This window comes from Furipterus horrens, unplaced genomic scaffold (assembly GCF_987537825.1).
Source record: "Furipterus horrens unplaced genomic scaffold, mFurHor1.1.pri manual_scaffold_7, whole genome shotgun sequence".
Classification (NCBI taxonomy): Eukaryota; Metazoa; Chordata; class Mammalia; order Chiroptera; family Furipteridae; genus Furipterus; species Furipterus horrens.
The window spans coordinates 60,039,569-60,056,813 of NW_028327177.1; the positions used below are offsets into that span (position 1 = coordinate 60,039,569).

General features: G+C 40.5%; 1 non-coding gene and 1 pseudogene across 1 annotated transcript; both read left to right on the forward strand.

Moving 5' to 3' along the window:
* The first annotated feature begins 2,707 nt into the window (after nucleotides 1–2,707).
* Nucleotides 2,708–4,329, forward strand: LOC150004528 (serine/threonine-protein kinase 24 pseudogene; annotated as a pseudogene).
* Nucleotides 4,330–16,796: 12,467 nt separating this feature from the next.
* On the forward strand, nucleotides 16,797–16,936 carry LOC150004529 (small nucleolar RNA SNORA7). Its single transcript, XR_016512533.1, has one exon. It is a non-coding gene; the product is annotated as a small nucleolar RNA SNORA7 (small nucleolar RNA).
* Nucleotides 16,937–17,245: the final 309 nt, after the last annotated feature.

The following is a 17,245-nucleotide window of genomic DNA, read 5'->3' on the forward strand; positions in this document are numbered from 1 at the left end:
GGAAAAACAAACAAAATAATTTTTTTAGTGGGGGAAAAATGAAAATATGAAGAATGGAAATGCCAGTTCAGTGAATATTAGGACAAAGATTTTCCTTCACGTTGTATATTTTTCTCCCTATTTGATCCCTCCAGAGTTTGGCATTTTAAACAAGTAAGTAATGACATAAGTTTCTTTGCATAGAACTAATAAGACCAGTTGTTAATAGAGGTTCTTTTTTTTTTTTTTTGACCAAGTCTTTGACTGGAATGTCAAGCCTAAAGGAAACATACTTGGGCTCAGATTGTTACCAAAAAGCCCTGAGGAACTGGGAATGACTTTCAAAGGTAATAAAAGCCCGTGAGATAAAAGGCCTGGTACCATGGTTGGTTGTGCGGTCCACAGCAATCTTTCCAGGGAAGGAACGAAGGTTGTTTTCCTGAAAGATGGCTAGAAGGGACCTTAAGGCACAATGAAAAACCAGAAAGACTTGGAAAAAACAGGGGTGCACAGGCAAGGATGAATGCCAGATATGTGGCTCAGCTTCTGTGCCCTGAAGAACAGACTGAGGGTCACCCCAAATATTCCTTGGGTAAGTTCCAGCAAAGCAGAACTAAAGATCATAAGTGATCATTTGCTGCTCTTGTTATGTTTATGCAACGAACAGGATAAATTAAAAATGGACTTAATGTAGTCCCTTTAAAGACAAGGAGGGTAACCTTAGGGAGAAAAATTATTATTCAAGGAAAATCACAATGATCAGTAGTAGAGTATAAAATAGGGCAACTAACCGTCTTAAAAGTTTCTTCTCATTTATAATATGGTTTCACTTGAAAATTAAACCATGTCTGTGATATCATCAAAGATATTCAAGTTGCAGGCAAATAGAATTTCAAGTGCCTTGCAACTGGATGTCTTCCCAATAAGACAGTCTTACAGATTTAGAGACTTGTTTGTGGGTTGTGTTACATAAATTAACATGTGTTTTCTGTTTTCAAAGGACATAAGCCTATGATCGCATTACCTGAGTGATTGTCTGTACGCATAAGCCTCACTTAATCCTCTCTGCAGCGCTGCCTCCTGAGACTCAATGGTTTGGCTGAACTAAATGGCTGGGTTGGTGAAGAATGGGGTGGTCTGTGGGCTTCACTTTAAAACTGGTTTCTCTTTTCTATCCTAATGGCTTGGACAGAAAAGGCCCAGAGATCTGAGAGGAGGAAAACCTAAACTATTTACCTCAGCCCAAACTAAGTATAATGGGCAAAAGGGTTTTGGACAGGTGAGATGTGCCTAGCACACCTTCTTACAAAGAAGCCCTTTTTTTTTTTTTTTTTTTTTCCCCTAATATGAAACATTGAAAAATTAATCCCTGCCTTTTGTCATCTAGTAGTTATGGATTGAATGATGTCTTTTAACCCTTTTTGCCAAATCTGTTGCCCCCAGAACACAAGAAGGACGCCAGCCTGTTAAACCAAGCACGCCGTTGACCGGAGACAGCCAACTGACCTGGAGTCTGCACGATCCTTCCCCATGTGGGAAGGCCACCCTTCCCTCCACACCCCCACTCTTATTAGGGTTTTCTGGACCCAAGGGTAGGTAGGACGACGACCATGTCCAGCTTGAAGCAGCTAGAGGAGCTTGATACCTTCGCCCATTGTCCTTTACAAGATTACAAAGGGTCCTAATATTTGAGAGGGGGGGGATAGTTAATTTTTACGAACCAGGGGTATGGACTTGGGGGGGATTGCTGGGGGAGGGAGGTGCTGGGTGGAGGGGAGCAAGGGGGAGAAAATTGGAACTGTTGTAACAATATAATCAATAAAAAACATTTTTTAAAAAAAGAAAGAGTTCACATATATTTCTGTATTCCCTCTGGAATCAATCTGGGTCTACTGAGGACATAGGATTACGATTCGTTCATCTAAAAAACTGGAAGGGATCTGGTCAAGATGGCGATGTAGGCAGATATGGCTTGCCTCTTCACACAACCACATCAAAATTACAACTAATATATAGAACAACCATCAGCCAGAATCATCAAAAATCGAGTTGGATGAAATTCTGATTACTATGGAATTAAAGAAATCACATCCATTGAGATGGGTAGAAGGGAAGCAGATGCGGAATGGTCTGGTCCCACACCCACATGTAGGGGAAAAAATCCGAAAGGGATATCTCAAGAGCAAGGAGTCCCAGCCCCACACCAGACCACCTCCCAGGGTTCCAGTGACAGGAAAATAAGTCCCCACAACTTCTGGCTGCAAAATCCAGTGGGGATTGAGTTGGTGAAGAAACTGCTGGAGCCCCAAGCAGTTCATCTTAAAGATCCCACACATGGACTCACCTACTCAGACTCACTTCCTCTGAGCTCCGGAATCTAAAGGCACCTTGAAAGGCACCAGTGGTATACAGGGAGAAACTGAAGTGTGTGGCATCAAAGTGAGCAGAGGCCATTGTCTCTTCTCTAAATGCTCCCCCCACAGATCCTGCAAGTTGGTGCTATATCTGAGATTCCGTCAACCTAACTAACTCTGCCCTGCCTTAGGGACCCTCAGAAACTTCATCCCCCTTAACTTATGGGCCCACCCAAGCTGCTTTTCCATATGAATGGCTGGTCTAGGCCCATGATTCACAACTTCCTAAATCCTAACAAAAAAGCAACAACTGGCCTCAATGGGCTCAAGGTCTCATACTACCAGCAGCCAGCTTAAATTCACAGTTTACAATCAGACTCAGAAAGTGGTTGCCATAAAAATCATTGATCTGGAAGAAGCTGAAGGTGAGATAGAGGACATTCAACAAGAAATTACAGTGATGAGTCAGTGTGACAGTCCATATGTAACCAAATATTATGAATCCTATCTGAAGGATACTAAATTGTGGATAATAATGGAATATCTTGGTGGAGGCTCTGCACTAGATCTATTAGAACCTGGCCCCTTAGATGAAACTCAGATTGCTACTATATTAAGAGAAATACTGAAAGGACTTGATTATTTGCATTCAGAGAAGAAAATTCATAGAGATATTAAAGCTGCTAATGTTCTGCTCTCTGAACATGGAGAGGTGAAGCTGGCTGATTTTGGAGTGGCAGGCCAGCTGACAGATACCCAGATAAAAAGAAATACCTTTGTGGTCACCCCATTCTGGATGGCACCCGAAGTCATTAAACAGTCGGCCTATGACTCAAAGGCAGACATCTGGTCACTGGACATAACAGCTATAGAGCTTGCAAAAGGGGAGCCACCTCATTCTGAGCAGAACCCCATAAAGGTTTTATTCCTCATTCCAAAGAACAACCCCCCAACGCTGGAAGGAAACTATAGCAAACCCCTTAAGGAGTTTGTCGAGCCCTGTTTGAACAAGGAGCCACGCTTTAGACCTACTGCCAAGGAGTTACTGAAGCACAAGTTTATAATACACAATGCAAAGAAAACTTCCTACTTGACTGAGCTCATTGACAGGTATAAGAGGTGGAAGGCTGAACAGAGTCATGAAGACTCCAGCTCTGAAGATTCTGACACGGAAATGGACACAGACGGCCAAGCAGCTGGAGGCAGCGACTCAGGGGACTGGATCTTCACCATCCGGGAGAAAGATCCTAAAAGCCTTGAGAATGGAGCTCTTCAGCCACCGGATTTAGAAAGAAATAAGATTAAAGACATCCCAAAGATACCCTTCTCTCAGTGTTTATCTACAATTATTTCTCCTGTGTTTGCAGAGTTGAAGGAGAAGAGCCAGGCATGTGGAGGTAACATGGGGTCAATAGAAGAATTGCGAGGAGCCACCTACCTGGCAGAAGAGGCCTGTCCCGGGATCTCGGACACCATGGTGGCCCAGCTCATACAGCGGCTTCAGAGATATTCTCTAAGTGGTGGAGGAACTTCATCCCACTGAAATTCCTTTGGCATTTGGGGTTTTGTTTTTCCTTTCTTCTTCATCCTCCTTTAAAATTCAATGAAAGCCTTTGCTGACTCCGCTGAAGAGACGCACTGTCGAACGGCTGTCCGCCAGCGTAAGCTGCCTATCTGGGGCCACGAGTCCTTCCTCAGTGGCCGCAGCCAGATAAGTCTCTAGGTGGGGTGGGAAGGGTCAGGTCAGCTCTGTCAAATTATTGTTTTATTTTATTATTCTTGTTTTTAATTTTAACTGTAGTGCACATATCAAGGAAAGTGTCTTTAAAAATAAAAACAAACCCTGAAATGTATATTTGGGATTATGATAAGGCAACTGAAGAAATGAAACCTCAGGTATCTGGCTTTAAGTTGTAACTCCCCTCCCCAGGAGATGGAGAATTGCTCTGGTGGATCAGTGTACAGATGTGTATATAGTGTCATTTTTACGGAAACCCTTTTGCATAAGAAATCGCTGTGTACAAATTGGTCAAGTGCTTCTGTAGATAATGTCAATGGAGTAAATATTTGACAGGCCATAACTTGAGTCTATTGCCTTGCCTTTATTACATGTAAATTTTGGATTAAGTGACCAGTGATTTGGGTTTTATTTTGTATTTGCGGGGTTTGCCATTAATAATTAATGCCCCCCCTTAAGGACCACTCCTATTTGTACCTCAACAAATGAAAAATTTTCTTGTTTGCCCTACAATCTTTTTGGTACACTTAGAAGTTGATTTCCTTTCTCAATGATGGTACTATTTCTTTTTTTTGTTTGTTTTTTGATTTTTCAATTACAGTTGTCCCATTTTTCCCCCATTGCTCCCCCTACCCAGCCCATCCCTTCTCCCACAATCATATCCCTCCCCGTTGTCCATGTCCATGAGTCATTCATACACGTTCCTTGACTAGACCCTTCCCTTACTTATCCCCCTTCTCTCCCCCCCTCCCCCCTACTGACTACTATTCTAGTCTTTGCCTATTAAGTTTGTTTGTTTGTGTTGCTCTTTAGTTTCCTGTATTAGGTGATATCATATGGTATTTTGCTTTCTTTGCCTGGCTTATTTCACTAAGCGTAATTCTTTCTAGTTCCATCCATGTTGTCACAAATGGCAGGAGTTCCTTCTTTCTTTCTGCTACATAGTATTCCATTGTGTAAATGTACCATTGTTTTTTGATCCACTCATCTACAGACGGGCACTTAGGCTGTTTCTAGCACTTAGCTATTGTAAACAGGGCTGCTATGAACATAGGGGTGCATAGGTTTTTATGAATTAGGGTTTTAGGATTTTTCAGGTATAATCTTAGCAGTGGAATCACTGGTTCAAAAGGCAGTTCCATTTTTAGTTTTTTGAGGTAATTCCGTACTGTTTTCCATAGTGGCTGCACCAGTCTGCATTCCCACCAACAGTGAAGTAGGGTTCCCGTTTCTCCACATCCCCACCAGCATTTGTTGTTTGTTGATTTGTTGATGATGGCCATTCTGACAGGTGTAAAGTGGTATCTCATTGTGGTTTTTACTTGCATCTCTCTGATGGCCAATGATGTTGAGCATTTTTTCATGTGCCTATGGACCTTTTGTATGTCCTCTTCGGAGAAGTGTTTGTTCAGGTCCTTTGCCCATTTTTTAATTGTGTTGTTTGTTTTCTTGATGTTGAGTCATATAAGCTCTTTATATATTTTGGAGGTCAGTCCCTTGTCTGAGATATCATTGGCAAATATGTTTTCCCATATGGTTGGCTTCCTTTTCATCGTGATGTTTTCTTTTGCAGAGCAGAAACTTTTTAGTTTGAAGTAGTCCCATTTGTTTATTTTTTCCTTTAATTCTCTTGCCTTAGGAGATGTATCCATGAAGATATTGTTACAAGGGATATCTGAAATTTTCCTGCCTATGTTTTCCTCTAAGACTTTTATGGTGTCACGGCTTACATTTAAGTCTTTGATCCATCTTGAGTTTATTCTCGTGTGCGGTGTAAGTTGGTGGTCTAGTTTCATTTTTTTGCACGTCCCTGTCCAGTTCTCCCAGCACCATTTGTTAAAGAGGCTCTTCTCACTCCATTTTATGTTCCTTCCTCCTTTATCAAAGATTAGTTGAACATAGAGGCCTGGGTTTATTTCCAGGCTCTCTATTCTGTTCCACTGATCTATCGTCGTCGGCAGCCGTCCGTCTCTCGAGACGATGGTGTAGCTTCTTAAGAGTCTATCTGCACCGCCGAGAATGGTTGTGCAGTCCGACTCGGGAGTGACACGGTATCTGTCTCCTCCCATGTTGAATCGACATCTTGCGATGACGCTGGAGTGTCCTCTCCAGTGGAGCTGAAGCTACAGAGCCTGGGCAGGGTGATATGGAGGGTCTGCTGTTGCCCATGCAGCAGATCCCCCCTCTCTTCGCAGCTGAAGGATCCAAGGGAAAGACGGAGTCAATACAGCTTGGCTTCAGGTGCGCCGCAGGAGTTGCCGGTGTTGACTACAACGTCAAACCGCCTTAGGGACTCCGGCTCCGGATTTTCTGTCGGGGTTTACTCCCTTAGCCTTTCCCCTGAAGAGGTATGCCGCAAGGCAGCGGAGGTTTTTTGGAGTCAGAGTTTTCCTTCTCAACAGTATTCACATTATATCACCTCTCACTTTGGTTACATTCCCACAGCCTGGATAAAGGCCAAAGCTTTTGCTCCTGGTGACCTGAATGGCTTGGCCCAAACGGAGCAACGGTAGGCTATTGCTTATATCAATTGCCCTGCCTTTACTATGTAGGGTGAGTCAGCAAATCAGTAGTTTCCGTTCAAAGCACACTTATGCAGGTTTTATTGTTTTAAAAATTCATTTATTATATCGAGTAGTCTTTTAGTGGAGTTTATAGGGTTTTCTAAGTATACTATAATGTCGTCTGCAAATAATGATAGTTTTACTTCTTCTTTCCCAATTTGGATGCCTTTTATTTCTTTGTCTTGTCTGATTGCTGTGGCTAGGACTTCCAACCCTATGTTGAATAGAAGTGGGGAGAATGGACAGCCTTGTCTAGTTCCTGATTTCAGGGGGAATGCTTTCAGTTTTTGTCCATTGAGTATGATGTTGGCTTCAGGCTTCTCATATATAGCCTTAATTATGTTAAGGTATGCTCCCTCTATTCCCATTTTGCTGAGTGTTTTCATCATAAACGGGTGTTGTACTTTATCAAATGCTTTTTCTGCACCTATAGATATGATAATGTGATTTATTGATTTGCGCATATTAAACCATCCTTGCATCCCTGGGATGAATCCCACTTGGTCATGGTGTATGATCTTTTTGATGTATTGCTGGATCCTGTTTGCCAAAATTTTATTGAGGATTTTAGCATCTATGTTCATCAGTGATACTGGCCTGTAGTTTTCTTTCTTTGCTGTGTCTTGACCTGGTTTTGGGATTAGGGTAATACTGGCTTCATAGAAAGAGTTTGGGATTTTTCCCTCTTCTTGGATTTTTTGGAATAGTTTGAGGAGGGTAGGAGTTAGTTCTTCCCGAAATGTTTTTTTAAAATTCGCCTGTGAAGCCATCCGGTCCAGGGCTTTTGTGTGCAGGGAGATTTTGGATTACTGTTTCAATTTCCTTCTTTGTTATTGGTCTGTTGAGACTTTCTACTTCTTCTTGATTCAGTTTTGGAAGGTTATATGTTTCTAGAAATCTGTCCATTTCTACTAGGTTGTCAAATTTCTTGCCATATAGTTGTTGGTAGTAATTTCTTATAATTGTTTGTATTTCTGAGGTATCAGTCGTGATTTCTCCTCTTTCATTTCTGATTTTGTTTATTTGGGTCTTCTCTCTTTTTTTCTTGATGAGCCTGGCTAGAGACTTGTAGATTTTGTTTATTTTTTCAAAGAACTAGCTCCTAGTTTTGTTGATTTTTTGGATTGTTTGTTTAGTTTCTATGTCGTTTAATTCTGCTTTGATCTTGATGATTTCGTTTCTTCTTTTTGCCCTAGGTTTTGTTTGTTGTTGTTGTTCTAGTTCTTGTAGCTTTAGGATTAGATTTTTTATTTGAGATTCTTCTAGTCTTTTCAGATATGCCTGTATTGCTATGAACTTCCCTCTTAGGACTGCTTTTGCTGTGTCCCATAGGTTTTGGGCTGTTGTGTCTTCATTGTCATTAGTTTCTAGAAATTTCTTGATTTCTTCTTTGATGTCATTGTTAACCCATTCATTATTTAACGGCCTATTATTCATTCTCCATGAGTTTGGGTGTCTTTGATTTTTTTCCCTGAGGTTGATTTTTAGTTTCAAGGCATTGTGGTCTGAAAAGATGTTTGATAGGATTTCAATTTTCTTGAATTTGTTCAGGCTTGTTTTGTGTCCTGTTATGTGGTCTATCTTTGAAAATGTCCCATGTGCCTTTGAAAAGAATGTATATTTTGCTTCTTTGGGGAGAAACTTCTATATATATCAGTTAAGTCCATGTGGTTTAGTGTGTTGTTCAATGACTGTATATCCTTGGTGCTTCTTTGCTTGGATGATCTGTCTATTGTTGATAATAGAGTGTTGAAGTCCCGTACTGTGAGTGTGTTGTTGTTAATATCCTTCTTGTGTTCTTCTAGTATTTGCTTTATGTATTTGGGTGCTCCTATGTTGGGTTCATATATGTTTATCAGTGTTATATCTTCTTGATGGATTGTTTCTTTAAGTATTATGAAATGTCCTTCTTTGTCTCTTTTTATTGCCCTTGCTTTGAAATCCATTCTGTCTGATATGAGGACTGCTACCCCAGCTTTTTTTTCAGGTCCATTTGCTTGGAATAATTTTTTATATCCCTTTACTTTCAGTCTATGTAAATCTTTTGTTTCGAGGTGTTTTTCTTGTAGACAGCAAATATGTGGGTCCTGTTTTTTTATCCATTCCGTTACCCTATGTCTTTTAATTGGAGCATTTAATCCATTTACATTTAAGGTTATTATTCACGTGTATTTATTCATTTCTCTTTGTATCCCTGTTCCTCTACTCTTTTTTTTTTTCTTAGAATAATCCCTTTAGCATCTCTTGCAATGCTGGTTTGGTGGAGATGTATTCTTTTAGTCTTCCTTTGTCTGAAAAACTCCTTATTTCACCTTCTATTTTGAATGAGAGCCTTGCTGGGTAGAGTATTCTTGGTTGTAGGCCTTTGTTTTTCATTGCTTGAAATATTTTTGACCATTCCCTTCTGGCTTGTAATGTTTCTGTTGAGAAATTGGTCGATAGTCTTATTGGAGCTCCCTTGTAAGTTATTTGCTGTTTTTCTATTGCTGCTTTTAGGATTCTCTCTTTGTCTTGGAATGTTGCCATTTTAACTATGATATGCCTTGGAGTGGGTTTTGGGGGGGTTCCTCTTTATTGGAACTCTCAGTGCTTCTTGGACTTGCATAACTTTTTCTCTCATCAGGTTCGGAAAATTTTCTGTCAGTATTTCTCCTATCAGTTTTTCAATTCCATGCTCCTTTTCTTCTCCCTCTCTTATTTCGATAATCCTGATATTATTTCTCCTCATGCTATCCTGTAATTCCCTTACATCTTGTTCATATTTTTTCAATCTTTTTTCATTTTGCTGTATTGTTTGAGAATTATTTCCTACATTATCCTCTAACTCACTAATACAATCCTCTGCTTCATTTAGTCTGCTTTTGACTAATTCTACACTGTTTTTCAGTTCAGAGATTGCATTCTTCGTTTCTTCCTGGTTCTTGTTGATAGTTTCTATGTCTTTTTTTAATGCTGGTGTAGTTCTCCGTAAGTTCCCTGTAATTTTCTTGGAGCTGTTAGTAACTTCCTTGGAGGTTGTCATAGTTGTTTTTGAGGTTTTCGAGCATATTGAGCTTCTTCACCACCATGGTTTTGAATTCCATGTCTGACATTTGGGCTATGTCTATTCCATCTACCTCTCTTTCTGGGGATTCCTCTTTTCTTTTCATTGAGAGGTTGTTTCTGCATCTTACCATGTTGGATTCTTCTTGTTTGTTTTTGTTATTTGTATTTGTTTGCTTTGCCTTCCCACCTTTGTGGCATGAGATTCTTTATGGTAGATCTGGGGGTTTCAGTGGTGCAGTCTCTTTGATCTCCTGAGCCTGATGTTCTTGGGGTACCTTTTATATCATTTGTTTATGCTGTCTGGTTATATTTCAGATGTTTTTTGTTAGGATCTTTGTTCTGGCTAGTTGATTGAGAGTCACTCTATCCACTTTATCTTGAATTCTTTTGTGGAGATATCAGTTCAGCCTTTGTGTGTTGTCTTGTTTTTCTGTATCCACAGCTGGTCTAATGAGGTGGGTCAGAGGTTCCTGCTCCTTGCAGCAGTGGTCCCCCACACTGCGTGTTCCTTCGGTGTCTGTTGGAGCTAGCCAAGGTGTCTTTGCAGGCACGCCTGTGAGCATGTAAGGTGGCCCGAGAGCTTGTCTCAGGCCTGCCGCGTAGCGCTCTGGGAGTTTCCCAAGGTGGCCCAGGGTTTTCCTCAGGTCTGCCGCACTGTGCTCCAGGAGATGGTCTCTGGCCTGCCAGTGCTGGGCCGCAGACACTAGTGTACAGTGGAAGTGAGCGATTGGTGCCTATTGATGTCGGCGAGGTATTTTTGCACTGATGTGCCCCTGCTTGCCCAAGGCAGCCGGGGAGCTAGCCTCTGCGCAGTGCTCCGGGTGAGTGTCTGTTAGTCGCTGCTGCCTGCTGTTCCTGGCGCCTGCTTGCCCAGGGCAGCTGGGGAGCTACCTCCGAGTAGTGCTCAGGGTGAATGTCTGTGAGTTGCTGCTGCCTACTCTTCCGGCGCCACAGCCACCCAGCGTTCCTGCACTCGCCTGGGCAGGTACGAGCAGAGCCCGAGCGAATGCTCTGCATTCCGGCCTGGCAGTCATGCCTGGCTCCCTCTGGAGCTGGCCAGGGGCAACTGCACACAGTCTTCTGTGTACCCAGAGGTCTCTCCCTGCGCCTGTTTGGGCACTGAACTTATGTCTGTTGGGGTGTGTCCAAGGAGCCCCTGGACTCTTGGCCTTTCGCACCTGGGCCAGTGAATGATGGCACTTCCCTACGCGCGCCCGCGACCCAAAGGGAGGGTTGGGGAGTGAGCGCATGCACCTCTTCGCCTGCGCTCCTCAAGAATGTACTTTCACCCCCAAACATCCCCCCCCTCTCTGTAGTTCACAAGAGAAAAATATAAAGAAAAAAATTACGATTTCACTTGCTCAGCAGCACGCTGTCTCCTGTCTTTCAGCGCCTATGCCGCCTGGTCGAGTCCTGTCTCTGCCAGCCGGCAGAGATCCGCTTTCCTCCTGACTTCCCTCTGGGGAAGCCTGTGGTCACCAAAAAGCCTTTGTGTCCTCTCAGCCGCAGCTCAGCTCGGGCAGCCACCCCAGTCGGGAATCCCATTTTGTCCCTTTTTCTTCTTTCACTGTCTTCACTAAACTGGTTGTTCCCAGATGGTTTTTCTCTAATCCAGCAGTGCCAAGGCTCGACTCCTGCCAGTGTCCAGCTGCTCACTGGTACTATTTCTTAGTGTTTTAAATTGGAACTTACCTTGTCTCATGAAGCTTTAAATTATTATTTTATGTTTTTCAAACCCAATGAAGTGCTCTCAGCTAACATTTGTTTTGAATTGTTCCACTGCCAGTCCTGTGCCAGCTGTACCATTCTTTCCAGTATGATTTTGTTGCACCTTGTAGTAAAATCTGCATATCACCTTTCCCACCTAAAAATGTCTGAATGCTTTCATGAATAAATTTTATAACACTTAAAAAAAAATTCACAGTTTGGCTTTGTCTGGAAATCTCTAATCCAAGCATAAGTAGCAGTCATCTCAGATTGCTTTATAGCTCAGGCAGGGTGCCCCAGGCAAAACACAGGTGGAGGCTGACCTTTGCTTGTATCACCCAGGAAAGCCCAGCACATGTGCACCCAGTAGACAGCTGTAGACCATGTTGAAGCACCACCATCCTACCCCTACACAGCTGATACTCCACAGAAGGTGGAGGTTGGTGGTCAGTGGTCACAGCCAGTCCTTGCAGCTCACTGGCCTGGGAAAATTCCTCCCATTGATCTGCCAACAGCAACCAAAGATCAACTATAAAAGGAGGGTGTACTCAGCCCACATGAAGGGTATACCTCAAGTACCTAGCTTATGTGATAGGGGAGGCTGTGATACTGAACCCTACTGGACACCTACTATATTAGGCCATACTGTCAAGGCATGGAATCAAAGAAGCTCTACCAAATACATAGAAACAAACACAGGGAAGTTGCCAAATTGAAGAGGCAAAGAATATGGCCCAAATGAAAGAACAGAACAAAATTCCAGAAAAAAAGTTAAACAGAATGGAGCTAGGCAACCTATCAAATGCAGAGTTCAAAACACTGGTGATCAAGATGCTCAGAGTAATGATTGAGTACAGCCACAAAATAAAGGGAGAAGAGAAGGTTATACAAAGTGAAATAAAGGAAAGTATACAAGGAATCAATAGCGAAGAGAAAGAAGATAGGATTCAAGTAAAAAGTTGGGACAAAAGGAAGAAATAAACATTCACCCATAACAGAATGAAGAAATAAAAATTGGAAAAAAAAAGAGAGAGAGAGTCTTAGGAACCTCTGGGGCAACTGTAAACAGACCAACATCCAAATCATAAGGGTGCCATAAGGAGGAGACCCACAGAACAGAATTGAAAACTTATTTGAAAAAATAATGAAAGAAACCTTCCAAAATTTGGTGAAGGAAATAGACACACAAGTCTAGGAAGCACAGAATCCCTATTGAGTTGGACGAGTTGGACCCAAAGAGACCACACCAAGACACATCATAATTAAAATGCTAAAGGTTAAATACAAAGAAAGAATCTTAAAAGCAGGCAGCAGGAGAAAAGAGGAGTTACCTACAAAGAAGTTACCATAAGACTAACAGCTGATTCTCAAAAGGCACTTTGCAGGCAAGAGGTGTTGGCAAGAAGTATTCAAAGTTTTAAAAAACAAGGACCTACAACCAAGATTACTCTACCCAGCAAAGCTATTATTTAGAATGGAAGGGCAGATAAAATGCTTCCCAGACAAGGTAAAGCTAAAGGAGTTCATCATCACCAAGCCATTATTACATGACATGTTAAAGGGACTTATTTAAGAAAAAGAAGATCAAAACTATGAACATTAAAATGCCAACAAACTCACAACTATCAACTGAATCTAAAAAATAAAAACAAAAACAAAAACAATAACAAACTAAGCAAACAACCAGAATAGGAACAGAATCATAGGTATGGGGATCAAATAGAGGGTTATCAGCTGGGAGAGAGAAGTGGGAGAAAGGGGCAAGTAATGCAGGGATCAAGAAGCATAATTGGTAGGAGCAAATTAGACACAGGGAAATTAATAATAGTATAGGAAAGGATGAAGACAAAGAATTGACATGCACGACCCATGGACATGAATTAATGGGGAGAGGGTTGCTGGAGGAAAAGGAGGTACTGGGTAGAGCAGGTCAAAGATGAAAAAATAGGGACAATTGTAACAGCATAATCAATAAGTTATACTTAAAAAAATGCATTCATCTTAATTTTCCCCCACTGTAGTGCAATATTGCCTTCATTGTAAGTTAATGGCTATATATATGATTCTGCTTCAGGACCCCCTTTTGTATCCATTAGCCAGTATTTTTTAATTCGTGGTCAATCATAAAGTCTTAATTATTGTAAATATTTTAAAAAGTCTTGATATCCTGTAACATTAATACTCCTGACTTTGTTCTTTTTCTAACTTGCCTGGCTTCATCTTGACCATTTTGCATTCTCATATTAATTTTAAAGTGAACTTACAGTTTTTAATAATAGTAGTGCTGTGATTTTAATTGGTATTGCATTGAATCTATCTGCATTTGGGGCAAGAATTGATATACTTACTATCTCTAATAAAGTCTTCTATTTGCTCTTGAATTTTTCATAGTAATATTTTATAATTTTATGGACAAATATTTTGCACAATTTTTATTAGATACGTATCTAGGAATTTGATGTGCTTGATGCTAAAATCAATGCTTTGTTTTAAAATTGTTTTTATCTAGCAATCATGCTAAATGTACTTACTGATTCTAACACATTACAAATGCTTTTGAAAGCAATGTCTTTATTTATTTATTTCCAACCCTATAATTTAAATTTCTTTTTATAATATTATTCCTCAGGCTAGGGCATAGGACATTCATTACAAAATTGAATATAAGTGATGATATCAGACTTTTTTTTATCTTGTTCCTGAAATTAATGTCTGTAGTTTTTCTTTCTCATAATATCCTTTTCAAATTCTAGAGTAATGGCTATGCTGACCCCATAAGGTGAGCTGTGAATTGTTCCTTGTTTTTCTCTTCTCTGAAAGCATGTGAAATTACTATTTCCTCCTAAATGTGTACAAGAATGCAATAGTGAAGTCATCAGGGCCAGGATTGTCTTAAGTAAAATGTTTTATAATATATTTAATTGGTTTAGTAAATAATAGGATAATTTGAATTTGTATTTATTTTTGCCATCAGCTTTAATATATTTTTAAAGTACATTTTATTGATTATGTCATTATAGTCGTTCCAACCTTTTCCCCCTTTGCGCCCCTCTGCTCAGTACCCCACTTCTCTCCAGCAATCCCACCCCACTTAGTTCATGTCCATGGGTTGTGCGTATAAGTTCTTTGGCTTCACCCTTTCCTATATTATTCTTAACTTTCTCTTCTCTATATTATAACAACCAATTATGCTCCTTAATCCCTGCACCATTTCCCCATTTCTCCCTCTTTCCCCTTGCAGCTGATAACCTTCCAAATGATCCCCATACCTATGATTCTATTTCTTTTCTGATTTTCTTAGTTGAATTTTGTTTTTATTTTCTAGATTCAGTTGTTGATAGCTGTGAGTTTGTTGTCAATTTAATGTGCATAATTTTGATCTTCTTTTTCTTAAGTAAGTTCCTTTGACATTTCATATAATAATGGCTTGATGATGATGAACTTCTTTAGCTCTACCTTGTCTGGGAAGCACTTCATCTGCCCTTCCATTTTAAATGATAGCTTTGCTGGATAGAGTATTCTTGGTTGTAAGTCCTTTCTTTTCATCACCTTGGATACTTCTTGCCAGTCCCATCTTGCTTGCAAAGTTTCTTTTGAGAAATCAGCTGATAATCTTATAGGCACCCCCTTTGTAGGTAACTCTCTGCTTTTCTCTTGCTGCTTTTAAGATTCTTTATCTTGAACCTTTGGCATTTTAATTATGATGTGTCTTTGTGTGGCATCCTCTTTTGTTCTAGCTTGTTTGGGACTCTCTGTGCTTCCTGGACTTGTATGTCTATTTCCTTCGCCAAATTTTGGAAGTTTTTCTTCATTATTTTCTCATCTAAGCTTTCAATTTCTTGCTCTTCCTCTTCTCCTTCTGCACCCCTATGATTTAGATGTTGGCACATTTAAAGTTATCCCAGAGTTTCCTAAGCCTCTCCTCATTCTGTACTGGTTGACTGTTTTTTTCTTCCTTATGTTCCAAATCATTGATTTGGACCCCAGTTTCCTTCCATTCACCATTGGTTTTGTGTGGATTTTCCTTTGTTTCATTTAGCATAGCCTTCACTTCTTCCCTAATGTATTTGCTGTACTTAAGCATATCTGTTAAGGCTGTGAGCATCTTTATCACTGGTGTTTTGAACTCTGTGTTGGCTAGGTAGGCTTTCTCCTTGTTTGTTAGCTTAGCTATCTCCTCTTCACTTAGTTCTTTCAATGGAACCATGATCCATTCCATCTTTTGGGCCATACTTCTCTGTCTCCTCATCTTGACAGGCTTCTATGTTTGCTTGTCTTAGGTAGAGCTGTCGCTCCTGTTACACTGTAAGGGGCAGAGCCTTGGGTATTTGTCAGTACAGGATGACCTGTTTCACCACGTTGTGGCACTGTTTGTGCGAGAGGGGTCTGAGAAGGAACAATGTTGCTTGCTCAGCACTCGCCTCTTTTCCAGGAACTTCTCCCACTTCGTATGGGACTGATGCCTCTCTAGCTGTTGTTCTGGCTATTGTTTCCAGAGTGGGTAGGTCTGCAGACATTCTATGACTGTGGGGGCCCTTTAAACAAGCAGACTCTGCTGAGGGACAGGCAGTTTCTGACTCTGCCCCAACCCCCACTGGTTTGCATAGTCAGAAGCTATGAGGCTTAATTTTTTTCTGGCGCTGGGACAGTGAGCTACATGGTCTGGTATGGTGCTGGGAGCATTCTCCAGGTGTCCCTCCTGACTTTTCAAAATGTGTGACTGTGCTTTCCGTTGGTCTGCCACTGCCGCTGCTGCCACTGATGCCACCACACCACATTCTTTTTGCCCTGGCTCAGACCCTCCTACCTGTCTGGATGAGTATTTCTTCTTTATATGTTTGTTTGTTGGACTTCCATGCAGCTTGATTTTCTGGAACTTTTGGTTGTCTCTAGTTTTGAAGTAGTTGTATTCCTTCTTAGTTGTGGTGGGAGACACAGCGTGTCTGTGTAGGCTTTCATCTTGGTTGGAAGTCTCAGCCTTGATATATTTTATCATGATTTTTCTCCTGGGGAATATTTCTTTTTATTTCATTCAAATTTAAAAAAAAACAAAAACTAGGACCATATTTCAATATACAAAGTCAAAAAGTTACAAATTTTATCAATTGCATCAAATATATTAAACATATAGTATTAATAGGATTTTTTACCAAGAAGTGAACCTTTTTATACTACTTTGATTCAACATCTTTTTCCCAGTGATATGTTAAATTAATTAAAATAAGATATTTTCAATTAATATTATAGGTAACACATGTCCTCCACATTTTAAAAACTGTAAAACCTGCATAGTTCTAACAAAGCCCAGTATTTTTGTTTGCTATTAGATGGTCTTAAAAGTTTATTTTAATTTTCTTGATCAAGCTTCCTTTTAAGGGTAAATTTCTTGTTACCATAAAAAGCTTAACAAACTTCCCAGGATCGCGTCTGGAGAATGGCTAATATTCTGCCACCTTCGGAGATGGGAGGGAAAACACACCTGGAAGAGGTACCCATTCCATTCCCTGCTTGTTCCGTAGCTGGTGATTGGAAGACACTCTCCAACAACTTAAAAAAAAAAAAAAAAGCTTAACAGGTGAGAGATGAATTGTTTATAAAATTCATGGCTTCATTGTTCATCAATATACCATAAAATATACTATATCTGTTGCCTGTATCCTAGCTGCTATCTATAATTTCAGGTAGTTTTTTTTTGCATGTCCATTTATTTTTTTCTCAAACACTTAGATATAAAACACACACACACACACACACACACACACACACACACACAAACACGTTATAAATTTGGTCCTGTATTTTCAAGAGAATTAATACAGGTTCCAGTCCCTCCATAAATATCACCTTAGGTTGTAAAA